Here is a 15,239-nt window from a genome sequence, read left to right as displayed (position 1 = left end):
TTAGATCCATCATAACAATCAGGCTACAATGGATCGGACAGTTAGATGATCCAGGGTTCCCATGTCTTGTCAAATTGGGCTCTTTTGTCCAAGAGGGTCACCGAAAGGCGCTAATTGATCATGATCTATGTCAATTTATGTTTCACTAAATCAAATGGGATGGTTGGCGATCTCCATGATCTGGCTATCGCCAGCCTGGCTGCTGTAAAGATAAAAGCTATAAGTTTCCGTGCTCGGTTCAGCGCTCCCCCAGAGGAGCGTCCAAGTAGAGCTTGCTCTGGAGATTTGAATAAGTTAACTTGCGCAAGTGAGTAAATAAAATTATAGACCCAAATCCAAAATCTCTTCACCTTTGGACATGACCACCATGTTTGTAGTACTGTACCCTGCATACCACATCCCCGAAAACACGTAGAAGCGGCCCCCTCAACATATGCCGCAATCCTCACTGGGACCATATACCATTGCATTAAAACCTTATAATTGGCCTTTATCAATGCCATATTTATGTAGGATCTAGAAGCAGAGTGCATGGAATATTTTATATTCTGCCACAAGTTTTGGGAAAATTACAACTTCTTTTTAAACAAAGTTGTCACTAAATTATATATTGCTCTCACACGCCATGGGTATATGTGGAATTACACCCCAAAATACATTCTGCTGCTTCTCTTGAGTACAGCGATATCACATGTATTAGACTTTTTGGGAGCCTAGCCGTGTACAAGATCCCGAAATCCAATCACCGCCTTCAGGCTTTCTAAGAGTGTAAATTGCTCATTTTACCTCCCCACTACCTATCACAGTTTCGGAGACTCTGAAATGTCAAGATGGCACAAACCCCCCCCCATTTGGGAAAATAAACACTCCAAGATATTTCCTGAGAGGCATGTCCATGGAATATTTTATATTTTGCCATAAGTTTTGGGAAAATGGCAATTTTTTATTTTTTTACGCAAAGATGTCAATTAAATAAAATATTGTTCAAACATGCCATGGCTATATGTGAAATTACACCCCAAAATTCCAGTGTCATTAGTACAGTGACAGAACATATTTTTTATCACTATATTGGTGTCACTGGTCCCCAAAAAGTGTCTGATTTGTCCGCCGCAATGTCACAGTCCCACTATAAGTCGCTGATCTCCTCCATTACTAGAAAGAAAATAAATACATTAAAATTCAGTGAAAATATCCCATAATTTGTAGACGATATAAGTTTTGCGTAAACCAATCAATTCACGCTTATTGAGATTTTTTTTTTTTACCAAAAACATGTTGCAGAATACATATAGGCCTAAACTGATGAAGAATTTTTTTATTTTTTTTATTTTTTTATTGGGTGCGTTTTATAGCAAAATTTAAAAAATACATATTTTTTTCTTTTTTAATTGTTGGTCTTTTATTTTTTATAGTGCAAAAAATAGAAACCACGGAGGTGTTTTTTTTTTAGTACATTAGTACAGCGTCGCACGGCCACGCAACTGTCAAATAAAGTAACGCAGTGCCATATCGCAAAAACAGTGTGCATCTGATACAAATGGCTACCTCGAAACAGCCCATGTGACATGGATTCAAGACCCACCAAAAGAAATAACCTACGTGTCCTAATTTAGATTTCAATGTTATCAAGGTGAATGCTCAATAAATGTTTAAGAAGACACAAGTGGTGAAAATTCACTTTGCAAGAAGTATCCAATCACATGCAAGCTTCACCTTATTCACTATCTATCTGCTCTTAATAAATCAACCCCAGTTCTCTGCAAACGTCTGAAAGATGTGGATAAAAAACATGATTCTTTCTTTCTTGCATGTAGTTAAGTATAAGATAATAAAAGGAATGGATCAGCCACTATTGGCATCAAGTGTAAATGCTTCCTGAATCCCTCAAGGTTGAGGCCCCTTGTCCAGAATCTAGTCCAGTAGCCTATTTTGCCAGTTAATGCCAGAACCCTTGCAGCATAAGGTTCAATATGCAAAGATGAGACTAAATTACCATTCCAAACACACATTATTTATAATGATTAGATTTGCACTAACCACTAGATATTTCTTTTCTAGCTGTTCAATGTTTTCCTTTTTGCTATAATTGGTAGAAGCAGCTCGTTACGGGATTTTCATAACGATGTCTCTGACACGGCGTTAACATCCAGAGAATCCTCGGGAAATTTACAGCTGAATAGAGCTTTCAGTCATCGCTAACATCTGCAGGAAGCACAGATCCTGATCAAAACATATCTTTAGCTTTTATACTGCCATTAAATCATTTTCCTCTTTTCATCTACCATGGATGGTTTTGAAAGGTACAGAATCGTCTCTATCACTCAAAATTGAATAACAACATCTGCTTGACAAATAGTGCTATAGAGAAGGAAAACATATCATTCATATGGCAGTTTATCATTTCTTGCTCCTGGTAGTATTTTCTTTTCTTTCAGATATGTAAAATAGAAGTGTGGTATATGTATACCATTAACTGATTTATTTTATTAGCCTGCAGAATGTTTTTCACAGAACCAGCATTTAAACAGAGACAAAGGAGCATGTAACTCACAGCATAAACATAAAAATATACTGTAACTCTACAGCTTACTCAAAAAGGAGTCTGCTTTTTTTTTTCTTAATGGCTTAAACAGCACGGTGGCTAATAAACACTCATCTGTGCCCACTGAGCTCCCACATGGATGCAAGTCCTTCTATCAGGACTCATGGCTTGAATAGGTTTCTTATAGCCTCAGGAGCTTAGAGTTGCATGCCTTCACCAAGGGTTCTGCATGATAAGGGTTCTGAGGGTTTTGAAACTAGACAAGCTGTGTATGCAGCAGTGTTAAGTTAGGTGTTAAAAGTACACTTTAGGATTTAACTTAGAGAAAAAAGTTATATGTGCCACAAACTTACTTTAGTTGGAGGGTTAAGTGTTTGAAAGGGCTAAATATAAGAAACATGTTAGGAGCTAAATGTGTAATGTTGGGGGTGTTAGGGTTCATTTTAAAGGTTAAGTGTTTTTTATTTACTGTTACAAAGGCTAGTTTTATCACTTGTTCTTTGAGCTGAAAGCACTGCAAATTAAATCCTCAGAGCACAATTTCCAACACCAAAAATGTGTGGCATGGTTTGATCAATTTTACTCTGAGGTGTAAACCCTACAACATAAAGCACCAGCGCCCAACACCCAGACCCAGGACCACATTTTTATCTTCTGGCTCCACCTAGGAAATGTGAAGGCTCACTGCTGTTAAGCTTAGGGACAATGCTCCATTCTCATGTAGTATTGCAGGAAATCAGTTGTTGGTTTTCCATATGTATTTGATTGTTTATATATTTATCTATATATTTATAGTAGGAATGGAGATTTCCATTTTTCATCCCTAATGTAAGTCTGCTTTAAATCTATTTTTTACTAAAAATAAATAATAATGGGCTTCTCAGGGGCCATACTTTGCTGCTCATATCATTTATCTAAAATATTTCTAGCACGGTTTTAATATTTTATATGTACCATCATGACAATATTTATTATAATCTGTATGTAGGACAGTGCACTCAGCATTACTGCTGAACTAGTACAACTGCATGGAAAGTAAATATGCACAGATATATAAGGGGAAAACATGACTATTCCCACATTCATCCACTATAGATATGGTTAAAAAAATATTACACATTTACAGTATTATTAACTTTAGTACGTTTATGTACATCAAAAATGGGAAGGCAAAGAATGAAATAGATAGATAGATAGATAGATAGATAGATAGATAGATAGATAGATAGATAGATAGATAGATAGATAGATAGATAGATAGATAGATAGATAGATAGATAGATAGATAGATAGATAGATAGAATATATTTATATATTAAATGTATTAGTATTTATTTGTTCTGATCAGATTGATTTGTGGACATAGTCAGGTTCAATGTATAATGCACATAGCAGAACTGATTTGTGTCATACCTAGAAGTAACAAATAAGACCATCTCCAGAGTTTGCAAATCAGAAAAAGTTAAAGTGAAAGAACTCTAAAAGAAAAGGCAACTTATTTTACAGAATTTTCAGAACATCCTGTACTGACATATCCTGAAAGGGTAGAACATTATTAAATACTAGACATTAAGCCCGTTAAATTAACGGGCGCTAGAACATATGGCTGAGCGGCTCTCGCTTATCTCTTTTTTTTTCTAACAACGCGAGAGCCGCATGACATAGCCAGCTCTGCACATAGCGTCCCTGTTGCCCTAGCAACAGAGAAACGCGCAGAGCTGACCGAGCGGCTCTTGTGTGCATACCCGCCGCTTGCCCGCGCACACCCGCCGAGTTTTGGCCGGCCACCCGACTGGGGTGTATGTAGGATATCTATTCTATATTAATAATATGCAAGTGTCTCTGCGTCCGTCCCTGTGTCTGTTGGATTGCGCTACTGCGCATGTGCCCCATGGACAGCCGTTGGGACTGGGGGCAGGCACCATGTCAGGGGCCCCAGAAGTAAGTCACACTGACCTGTGTAGGATGGGGAGCTCCTCGTGTCGGAGGTCGGGTCCCGGGTGTTGGGGGTTACCCCGATAATGGTGCTCTTCAGGGAAGTTCCTCTGAGCAGGCGGCTCCGGATCAGATCCTTATTCCCCGGAGAGTCTACACTCACCCGCATGCTGGAGCCGGGCATACGAATTCAGAACGGTGGCTACTGAAACTATCAGCAGTACAACGGCCCTCACACCGCACCATCATCGGGGGTGACCCCCAATACCCGGCCTCCGACACTGAGGAGCTCCCCCAGCTTATACAGGTCAGTGCCCGCCCCTAACCCGCCCCCAGTCCCAACGGCTATCCTGTGGCACATGCGCAGTAGCGCATTTCCACGGACACAGGGAATCTGGAATCTCTGGACGCAGGGACACATGGGTTTTATTAATATAGATAGTTGTTAAAAATCTAAACTTGTACTATACAACATAATTTGCTTGGCTAACCATTAACACAAAATTATATAAATTAAGTTGGTATGAAGGCAATGGGATTTCTAATGCTCAATAACATAAATACCACACATGTAAGATAAGCTTATACATCATATCTAAAGGGCTTATATCTTCTGTAGGGTTTATATCTTCTGTGAGCTTTTGATTGCTGTCTAAGTCCCCTTTAAAGAGATTATCCTTAAATTCTGTCCTAATGACATGACTGGAAAAATATATAAAAAAAAATCTTTCCAAATTTAGGGAAATCCTCAACTGTGATATTTCCATAGAGACAGGTATCCCAACGGGAGATTTCCCCTCACCTGTTGTTTTGGTTACAACTGTTAGTGCTTTGATTTCCCCAAAATATCTCCTCATAAAAACATATGCCTCATAGAACGCTTTCAACAAAATGCTATCTAACACACCCAAAAGGAAGCAAATAAGAGAAGGTCATTGTTAGGATTTTCCCTTTAAATACCTGTTCACACCAGCCTGTATTGCATTAACGTATGCACCTCAACAAGCTTCATTGTGCGCTTTAGTGTGCTGTAATACCAAAGCCCAATGAGGATGAATAGGACTCAATGATGAATTCCTGTTTTAGTGTCACAGATAACATAGTGTAAATCCATTTAAATAAAAATTATGTCTGGTGAAGGATGGTATAAAAACGTAAAATCAGGTAAAAATTGAACATATTTTTACAACTCAATTTGACTTTAAGGGTAAAGAAACATATCACGTTGCAATATAATGAAAGGTTTTGTAATTTAGGTAAAAGATAAGGTAGGTATAGTAAGGCAATAAAAAAAAAATGTTATCCTTATTACAAATACACCTCCAAGCGTTCCCTGGTTACAAGTACAGCCCTCTATACCAGGAATGGATATATCAACACAGTGTAGAATCAAGTTGCAGAAGGCTGCTGCCCAATTGAACCTGCAGAGTAGTGATTTTCAGATTAAACACAAATAATTCCAATTTTTCTTTTTTTTTTTTATGGTTCCCAGATATTATCTACATTTTACTTGATGGTCTTTCCTTTTTGGCAGGAGTTCCTTCTTTGAAAAAGCTTACAGGGGGCAAATGCATTACTCTAGTTCACTAGTGGAACAGTGGTTGCATACCAAAGTGCAATTTGAAAAATATCAGTCGTTTCAATTGACATCTTTTCTTGCTATGCATCTCAAAAATAATTACATAAATGAATGTAAATGGAACATGAATTTTCTTACAAATTAAACATCTAATCGGCTGCTGCCACAAACAATTGTACAACCATCTCTTTCAAGAATATAATAATGACTCTAATCCAGAATCACTTAACTTTTACTCAATATTGTTTTGTATTAAAGTAAAACAAACACTAACTATCTCACAAATGAGAAATGTTTTCTTTCGAGGGTAATATCTAGTGGTTCATAATCAGTTGCTCTTAAAGCGCACACATAATATAATTGTTTTAAATGCAACAGTAATTGTTACACTGCTGGCAAATCTATTAACAAGGAAGAAATGCCCCATTTCTGAGCTATTTTATTTTTAAATGGGCAATAACGCCAGCATTGTTTATTGCGTGATAGCATCATCTCTCTCTGAATGTAAGCATTTTATTTACAAGCTTGAAAGCAAAACTATTATGTGTTACTTCGTTCAAGTATTCATTATGAATTGCTGATGCTAAAGCTTATTGCTAATGTAACATACCGTATGTCTTAACATATTCGCATTGGATTAAAATTTCTAGACATAGACAAGTCCTATGTTTCCTTAGATTTCATACATGCAGTATAGTATAGTTACAGCCATATTAGAGATGGTTTACTAAATCAGCATTGCAACTTTGTAAATCAAATGTTTACTGAACTTAAAAAAAAAAGGGTAAAGCTGTGTTGACTTCAATCAACCAATCATGTGCTAGAAAGAAACCTTTTTTTAATGAAAGCAGGTTAACCTTACTTATTTACATAGCAAACTAGTTCTTGTTTACACACTTCCCGCCCTGCCTATTGTCAATTGATGGCTGGTCGGGACATTTGTTTATCTGGGTGGACATTATATGACGTCCTCCCGAATTGCAATGTGCTGCGACGTGATCTGTCCCCAGGCGTGTCCATTGGACACAGCCGATCACTGATCAGTGTACTGGCTCCCTGCCGGTAACATGTGATCACTGTGGCCAATCACAGAAGATCACATCACAACTGTAAACCATGGATGGCTTCCGTTCATGCCATTCATTGTGTACAATTGTGTTGCTAGCTGTGATTGGTCACACATTGTGTTGCTAGCTATGATTGGTCACAGTCATCACATGGTACAGACAGGGCCAATCACACCCTATCATGTGACTAGATGTAACCAATCATAGCTAATCACAACCAAAAAAATAAATTAATCAATTTCATTCAGTAAAAAAAGGTTGCTTATACCACTGAAATTCACTGGTATAAACAATCATAATGTGTATAAAAAAACCAAAAAAACAAACAAAAAAAAACAAAAAAAAAAAAACCAATCCTGATCACTTCCCTAAAGTAGTACAGTGTTACTATGGTCACAATGTATAAAAAAAAAAAAAAGAAAAAAATTTAATCAAAAAAAGCAAATACATTTTTTTTTTTTTTACATAATGTAATGTCCCTGATCACCACCACACCTGTTATATGATAGTGCTATACTGCACTGGTGATAGTATGTTCAAAATTAAAATTGTGATTTTTTTTTTTAATTTCTTACCCTCCCTGGCGGTATGATTATGTCAGGAATTACATACCAAAAGCGGTACAATTCTTTTCATAGAAATTTGGCGTTATGTATTATAGGCCTACAATTCTTAGTAATTACTGACTTAAACCTGACCAAAATAAGACTCTAGTAGACATCCCAGATGTGATAAATTTGATACACAAACACGTGAATTATAATCTAATCAATAATATTATTTTATTATTTAATATATAATATATATAATAAAATTATATTATTGATTAGATTATAATTCATGCATTATATATTATATATAGATATATGTGTGTGTGCGTATATATATATATATATATATATATATATATAATATATAACGCATGAATTATAATTGAATCAATAATATAATTTTATATATATATATGTGTGTGTGTGCATATATATATATATATATATATATATATATATATATATATATATATATATATATACATATATATATATATATATATATATATATATATATATATACATATATATATATATATATATATATATATATATATATATATACACCGGTATATATATATATATATATATATATATATATATATATATATATATATATATATATGAGCATATATATATATATATATATATATATATGTATATATATGCATATATGTATAATATAAAATGTGTTTTGTGTAACGTTTTTTTTTTTTTTTTTTTTGAATTTCCCTCCCTAGTTCCGCTCCCATGCAGCATTGCTGCTGCAGGGAACGGAACTAGGAAGTGATCACACCGACGGAGGGACGGAGGAGCGGCGGGACTCTCGGCTGGAGGTCACAGCAATGAGAGATCATCGCTGGATCGCCAGGATAAGGTAAGAGAACACCGCTGCGCTCTCTGCAATCCACCCCGAGCGTGACTCGGGGTTACCGCTCCTGATATGAAAAATCAACCCCGAGTCACGCTCGGGATTACCGCCAAGGTGGTTAATTTTCCCAAAAATTGTGCCAAAAAATGACAACTTCAAAAAAACGTGCTATGCCTCTTTGGGTTATTTTCCTCAAACACATGAAGCAGAATACATTTTGGCCTAAATTTATGAAGAACAATTATTCATTTTCACAATTTTATAACAGAAAGAAAGAAAAACATGTTTTTTTTTTTTTAATTTTTGGTCTTTTTCCGTTTATAAGCAAAAAAACACAGTGGTTATTAAATACGACTAAAAGAAAGCTCTATTTGCACCAGGCCAAGGTTGTGGAGAAGAGGTGGTTGTCCTCCCCAACATTTGGGCAAGGTGCATAGTAGATGGAGCCCTCCCATGTCGAGAGCTTCCATATGTCTCAAATGGCCTGGTATGGTTCTGGAGGGGGGCACTCGCTCACCCCCCCCCCCCCTTTTCTTGGTCAGGTTGCATGTTTGGATATGGGTCTGGTATGGATTTTGGGGAGGACGCTACACCTTTTTTAAACCAATTTTGGCAATTCCCACCGTGGCAGTATAAACTGGGCCTTACATTTAAAAAGTGTTGATGCAAAAACATACTGTATACCAAACAAGAAGACTATATTGTATTTGAGAACATGTGCAACCTAAAATAGAAAATGTTTAGTATTTCTCTCATAGCTTTCAATAAAATATTATCGCTTGAGTCCATATTCTTTGAGGCTAAAGAAATAAGACACAATCATTATTCTGATATACAGGAAGCACATAATGCATTTGTAATAAGCAAGCGCATGAAAGACAGTGCATACTTACAAATAAATCTATAAACTATAAATAATGTTCTTCACACTTATATCTAAAAATACTGAAATAATGTAAACATCTTATGCCCTGAATGAATATTCATAAGCAATAAATGAAAACGTATCACTTAGTTTATGGTCATATGCTGGTGTGTGACGTGTGTTGATGTGCATTAAATTGTATTTTTGAGTGAATTCATTTCAATTGCCTTGAATGGCAAAATGCTTGACAAACCTCCCAACATGCAGCATAAAGAGCATTCTTTATTGTCAAACTGCGACACATTGGTGGGTACGGGTGCTGTTAAAATGCATTTTCTGTTATCCACCCGTTTGATTGCATTAAAAAATACAGCATGATGTTCGACAATGTGTCCATTGTGAACCAGGTGATCCTCCGGTCCACTCTTTAAAAATTCCTGCATTGATCCAGTGTTCTGCCCATCTGCGATTCTTCTCTCCCCTCTCTCAGCCATGATGAGCTTGGCTAAAAGCAGCAGGAGGCATTCGCTCCTGCTACTGTTGGTCAAATTCTGTGAAGAGGGAGCAATGGGGAAAGCCAAGCATTGCTGTGTGTGTCTATGAATGCACACAGCCCAGCTCAGGAGCTCGCCCGCATGTGTGCCACCATAGGAAGAAGCTTCCTATGGGGGAACATGGAGAAGAGGTGGAGCAGAGAGTGCTGATGAGGGAACCCAGAAGATGTTTGGAGCCGCTCTGTGCAATACTCCTGCACAGAGCAGATAAGTATAACATATTTTTTAATATTAGTATAAAAACATGACTTTACAAATGCTTTAAAGTGATTGTAAAGACTATTTAACCACTTGTCCACAGTGCACTTTCACCCCTTCCTGCCCAGGCCAATTTTCAGCTTTCAGCGCTCTCACACTTTGAATGACAATTGCGCGGTCATGCTACACTGTACCCATATGAAATTTTTATCATTTTTTTCACACAAATAGAGCTTTCTTTTGGTGGTATTTAATCACCTCTGGTTTTTTTTTCTTACAAAAAAAAAGACAGTACATTTTGAAAATAAATGCATTTGTCTCCTTCACTGATGTGCGCTGATGAGGCGACACTGATGGGCACTGATAGGCTGCACTGATGGGCACTGATGAGGTGGCACTTATGGGCACTGATGAGGTGGCACTTATGGGCACTGAAGTGGTGGCACTGATGAGGAGGTACTAATATGCCGCACTGATGAGCACTGATAGGTGGCACTGCTAGGCAGCACTGATGGGCACTGAGAGGTGGCACTGATGGGCACTGGGAGGTGGCACTGATGGGCACTGAGAGGCGGCACTGACGGGCGGCACTGCCAGGCGGCACTGATGGACACTGACGGGTGGCACTGATGAGCAGCACTGATGGACACTGATGGGCAGCACCATCAGTGCCCACACTCAGTGCCCATAGTGCTGCCAGTCAGTGCCCATCAGTGCCTAGATGAGCAGGCACTGATGGGCACTGACTGGCAGAACTATGGGCACTGATGGCGGGCACTGGGCACTGATGGTGGGCAGTTATGGTACTTTATTTCACTCTTGTGTAATTAGGGCACTGGTGATCAGTGCCCTGATTACATTTTCCTGTGTCCCCTGTGAGGAGGAGCCGCTGATAGGCTCTCCTCGCCTCACACACTGACAGTGTGAGGCGAGGAGAGCCAAATAACGGCACTTCCTCATTTACATGTGACCGGCTGTGATTGGACACAGATGATCACATGGGTAAAGAGTCATGTCATTGACTCTTTACCGAGATCAGAATCGCGCCGTGTCCTAGCAACACGGCACGGTCACGATCGCCGCTCCGATGCGCCCTCAGGGGTGTGCGAGAGAGGCTGTTCTGGTGTGCCATCATATGATTGCGTCCCAGGATAATAGCTACACGGCTCCGCCATCATTTGACGGCGGGCGGGTAGTAAGTAGTTAAAAAAAGTAACAAAAAAGTTTATACCTACCTGCTCTTGGCAACCTCGATCCTTCTCTTATGAGGTCTCACACTGGCGCTTTTGGCTCCTCCTCTTCTTGGTGTGTCATCAAGCTATTTTGGGCTTGATTCTGAGCAGAGCGGCCTGTGTCTATAGGCACAAACAGCAAGGCTCGGCCCCATCCACCACTGCCTTCTCATAGGCTGTGATTGTCAGCAGCAGGAGGCAATGGCTCACATTGCTGTGCTTGAGCCAATGAAGAGAGAGAGAGCAGATCAGCTGCTCTCAGGCACATCGCTGGATCAAGATCAGGCCCAGGTAAGTATTTAGGGGGGGCTGGGGGTTGGGGGGGGGCAAAAAATGAATGTTTTTTTTTTCTTTACCTTAATTCAGAGAATGCAGAATTAGCTCCAGTTTTGCTGAGAAAAACATTCCCCTCTGGGTGATCAATATACATTGCAAGGATTTTAACACACTTTGTTGAAGAATACTACCTTTTGTTATTCTGAAGAAATAGCTGTTTGTTTGTCTGTATCCATGTGAAAAAATAATGGGCATGGGAGTGATTACATAATTATTAATCAGCTGCTACACTTGTGGGGCTCTAAAGAGGAAATCCACCCCTTTAGAAATGATTTCCCTTTGGGAGCATCTTACCAAAAATTACATTTTTGTTTCAGGGGATGCCAAAAATATGACTTGTATCTTACTGCAGACTACTGGAAAATCAGTAAGCCAATCACACAAGCAGGAAATGACTTTTCTATGGGGCGTTCTGTGGACCATATATGTACAGAATGCCTCCAGGTAGCCATATTGCATTTTACAGAAAATTACAGGCCTGCAGATTGAAAAGGAAAGGTAATTTTAATAACACTAAATTACAATATGACTTGTGCTGCAATTGTGTATACTTTATTAATTTTTTTTATTTGCTATTTTTTTGCCACAAGCGTGGAGTTATCCTTTAAGGAAAAAAAAATGTTAGCCTTTACAACCACTTTAAGTCTAATGTACTAGATATGTGTTTAGTTAGTTAAAGAGTTATTAGGGTGATTTGATAAATAGGCTGTTTACTTAGCTATGGGATTTTCTGTTAGTTAAGTGGATGTGGTGAAAATTCACTTTCCAAAGAATACCCAATCTACGAAAATGAAAAAAAAAAAAGAAACTGTATATTTGCTTGCATATGACTGGATGAGGAAAGCCAGCAGAGTTTCACAATGTTCACTAAGCTAAGTGAAAAGTCCCTTGCAAAGTGAAGAGCCTATTTGTGTCTATAGATCAACAACATTGCCTCAACTACACCTCTTTTCACTGTAATTGTAATTGTGAATGGTCAGTATACTCAACATTTTTTTTTTCTCTTTAGAATAAAGAACTATATACAGTATGTTTATTTTTATTGTAGTTAATAATATGTATTCACAAATATAAAGAAAGAGATTCACATTTTTTTTTAATCAGAGGTCAATTTGGATTGTTTTAGAGCATCTAATGGTGGCTATACATGGAACAAATTTATATAATGTACTTGTATTATTATTATGATCGTATTATCAATAGATTTACTGCCTAACCGAAAATATGATCAAAAGATTGTTCAATGCACTGTACATTTAACAATCATGCTGAACTGGACACTGACTAAAAAGGAAAACTGAAGGGACATTCCCTGTATAACCCAATGTATTCTCTACTATCCTCGGTTTTACAGCAAAGAGGTAGTGAGATCATCAAAAACAGAGGCGAGAGTCCTGCATCCTGTACTCTGTTCAAAGAAATGGATTTTACTTGTAAGTTAGCCATCTTAATTCCTTGGTCATCCAATACAGAACATAGGATCTTTAGTCTTTAACCATGGGAAATCAAAAAGCAGTCCAACTCAAGGGGTGGGCAACAGAACAAATGCCAACAAGCCCACGTAACAACGGGCCACAAGGGCTCAACAGACTCAGAGAGCAGCTTGTAACATCTTATGCCTAAAACAGGCATCAGCAGTGGCCTGAACATCCACTTGGTAAAACCTAACAAACACATGAACAGGAGACCAAATGGCAGCCTTGCAAATCTGTGAAAATTATGCATGATGATTAAAGCTCATGGCGCACTAATGGATCTGGTAGAGTGTACAGCAAAGAGAGAAAACCTAAGCTTTGCATCATAGACTGTACTTACAAAATGACTTGTCTAATCCACTTAGCAATGGTGGAGAAAGAAGCAGGAAGTCCCTTACAGTAAACCTCAAGAACCACGAAAAGGGGGACCAATTTCCTAAAAGAGGTTGTAGTCAAGAGGTAGACTCTCACAGCATGAACCACATCAAGAAAGTGCAGGAAAATCTCTTTAGGGTGTTTTGGAGAAGGATAAAAAAGGGAATGTCAATGTCCTTTTTGGGGTGGAAGTAAGAAACCACTTCAGGGAGAAAAGGGGCTTTAGGCATCAAGACAACCTTGTTCTAGTGTAACACTAGCAAATGCTCTTAAACAGGTGGAATTTGCCCTTTGATGACACTTAAGGTCAGATGCTTATCTAGAACAGACTTGAGGAAGCACAGAATGTATCTCACCTGTGTTGGAATTTCAGTGTCTCACTCCATGCAAAATAGGCTTTGCATGCATGATAGTAGAATTTGCAAGATATCAACCTTTAAGCCCTCAAGAAGGTAGGGATGACCGAATCTCATAGGCTCTTTCCTGGGCCTGGGTTTCAGCAGCCTAAAACCAGCAACTGAGAAGTGGGATGGTTGACTAGCTCTTGTAACAGAAAACTCAAACAATCCAGAAAGGCCCACAGAGAGTCTGCCAGGAGACATTACTGACCAGCACATTCTGGTGGGGTCCCCCAATGCTCAGCCAAAGAGTCAACCAATCTGAAAGATGCAAAAAAAGTGCTGCAGTGGTTACAGTATAGCCAGGAATCTTGATAAAATAATTTTTAGATAGAAAATTCCTACAGAAAAAAAAAGTAAGTTTCTTTCAGTAGAGTGAAAGGGTATATTGCCTTATAAGGACAAAAAATGCTATTTGGAAATGGGAGGAGTTATATGGGGCATTTCCTGCAGCTCTTTTTTTTGCCAATGTTCAAATTACCTGAAGGTAGCTGCATATAACCAAAGGTTAGACTAAAGATCCTGATCCTGTGATAATTTTTTACAACCCCCCCCCCCCCCCAGGTTCAGCAGGGTCAAATGATATATGCTTTATCTATAGCCATTCCTGTTTGTGAGAAACAGAATGTGGAAAACTTTTTTTGACCAGCGCAGCTATTTGACTGCAGAACTGATCAGTGTATTCTGACAGGTGGAGGAGGAGCCCCCCTGTTGGAATACAATAGTTCAGTGGGGAGCATTCCTCTATCCACCTGGCTTGTGGGGATGGGGGAATCTGTTTATGTTTTTAGATCAGTCGGCTGGCCGACCAATAACATCAATCTATCTATGGCCAGCTTTACAGATAGGCACAAACCTCAGCACACTCATTTTATTAACACCAACCATTTCCATTACATTTGCTTTTCTACACACAGCCTACCTTACAGAGGAACTCCTTCTAAAGAAGGAGTAATGTACTTAGAGTGCAGTCATCTGGAGTATGAAAAAACTCAGTGGGGAAAACTTATCAAAACTGGAGTAGACAAAATCTGGAGCAGGTGTGCATGGCAACCTATCGGTTTCTATCTTCTATCTCAGTTTGTTCCGTTAAGCTTTGAAAAGATAGAATCTGCTTGGTTGCCATGAACAGTTGCTACAGATTCTAGTTGCTCCAGTTTTAATAAATTGCCCTAATTGGCTATAGTACCAGAGTTAGGACAGCATAATGCACATGCCACTTTACAGAATACAACCAGATTTTCCTCGACAATACAGA

The 15,239-nt window shown here is 38.5% G+C and overlaps 1 protein-coding gene across 1 annotated transcript in view; it reads right to left on the bottom strand.

Annotated features, from left to right (window-relative positions):
* AFF2 (ALF transcription elongation factor 2) overlaps positions 1-15,239 on the bottom strand; it is a 775,685-nt gene that overhangs the window by 453,631 nt on the left and 306,815 nt on the right. The window lies entirely within an intron of this gene.

The sequence above is a fragment of the Pelophylax lessonae genome, assembly GCF_965119305.1.
Source record: "Pelophylax lessonae genome assembly, chromosome: 7".
NCBI classification, from domain to species: domain Eukaryota; kingdom Metazoa; phylum Chordata; class Amphibia; order Anura; family Ranidae; genus Pelophylax; species Pelophylax lessonae.
Note: the sequence above shows the minus strand (reverse complement) of the source record. Positions and strands in the feature narration are given on the sequence as shown.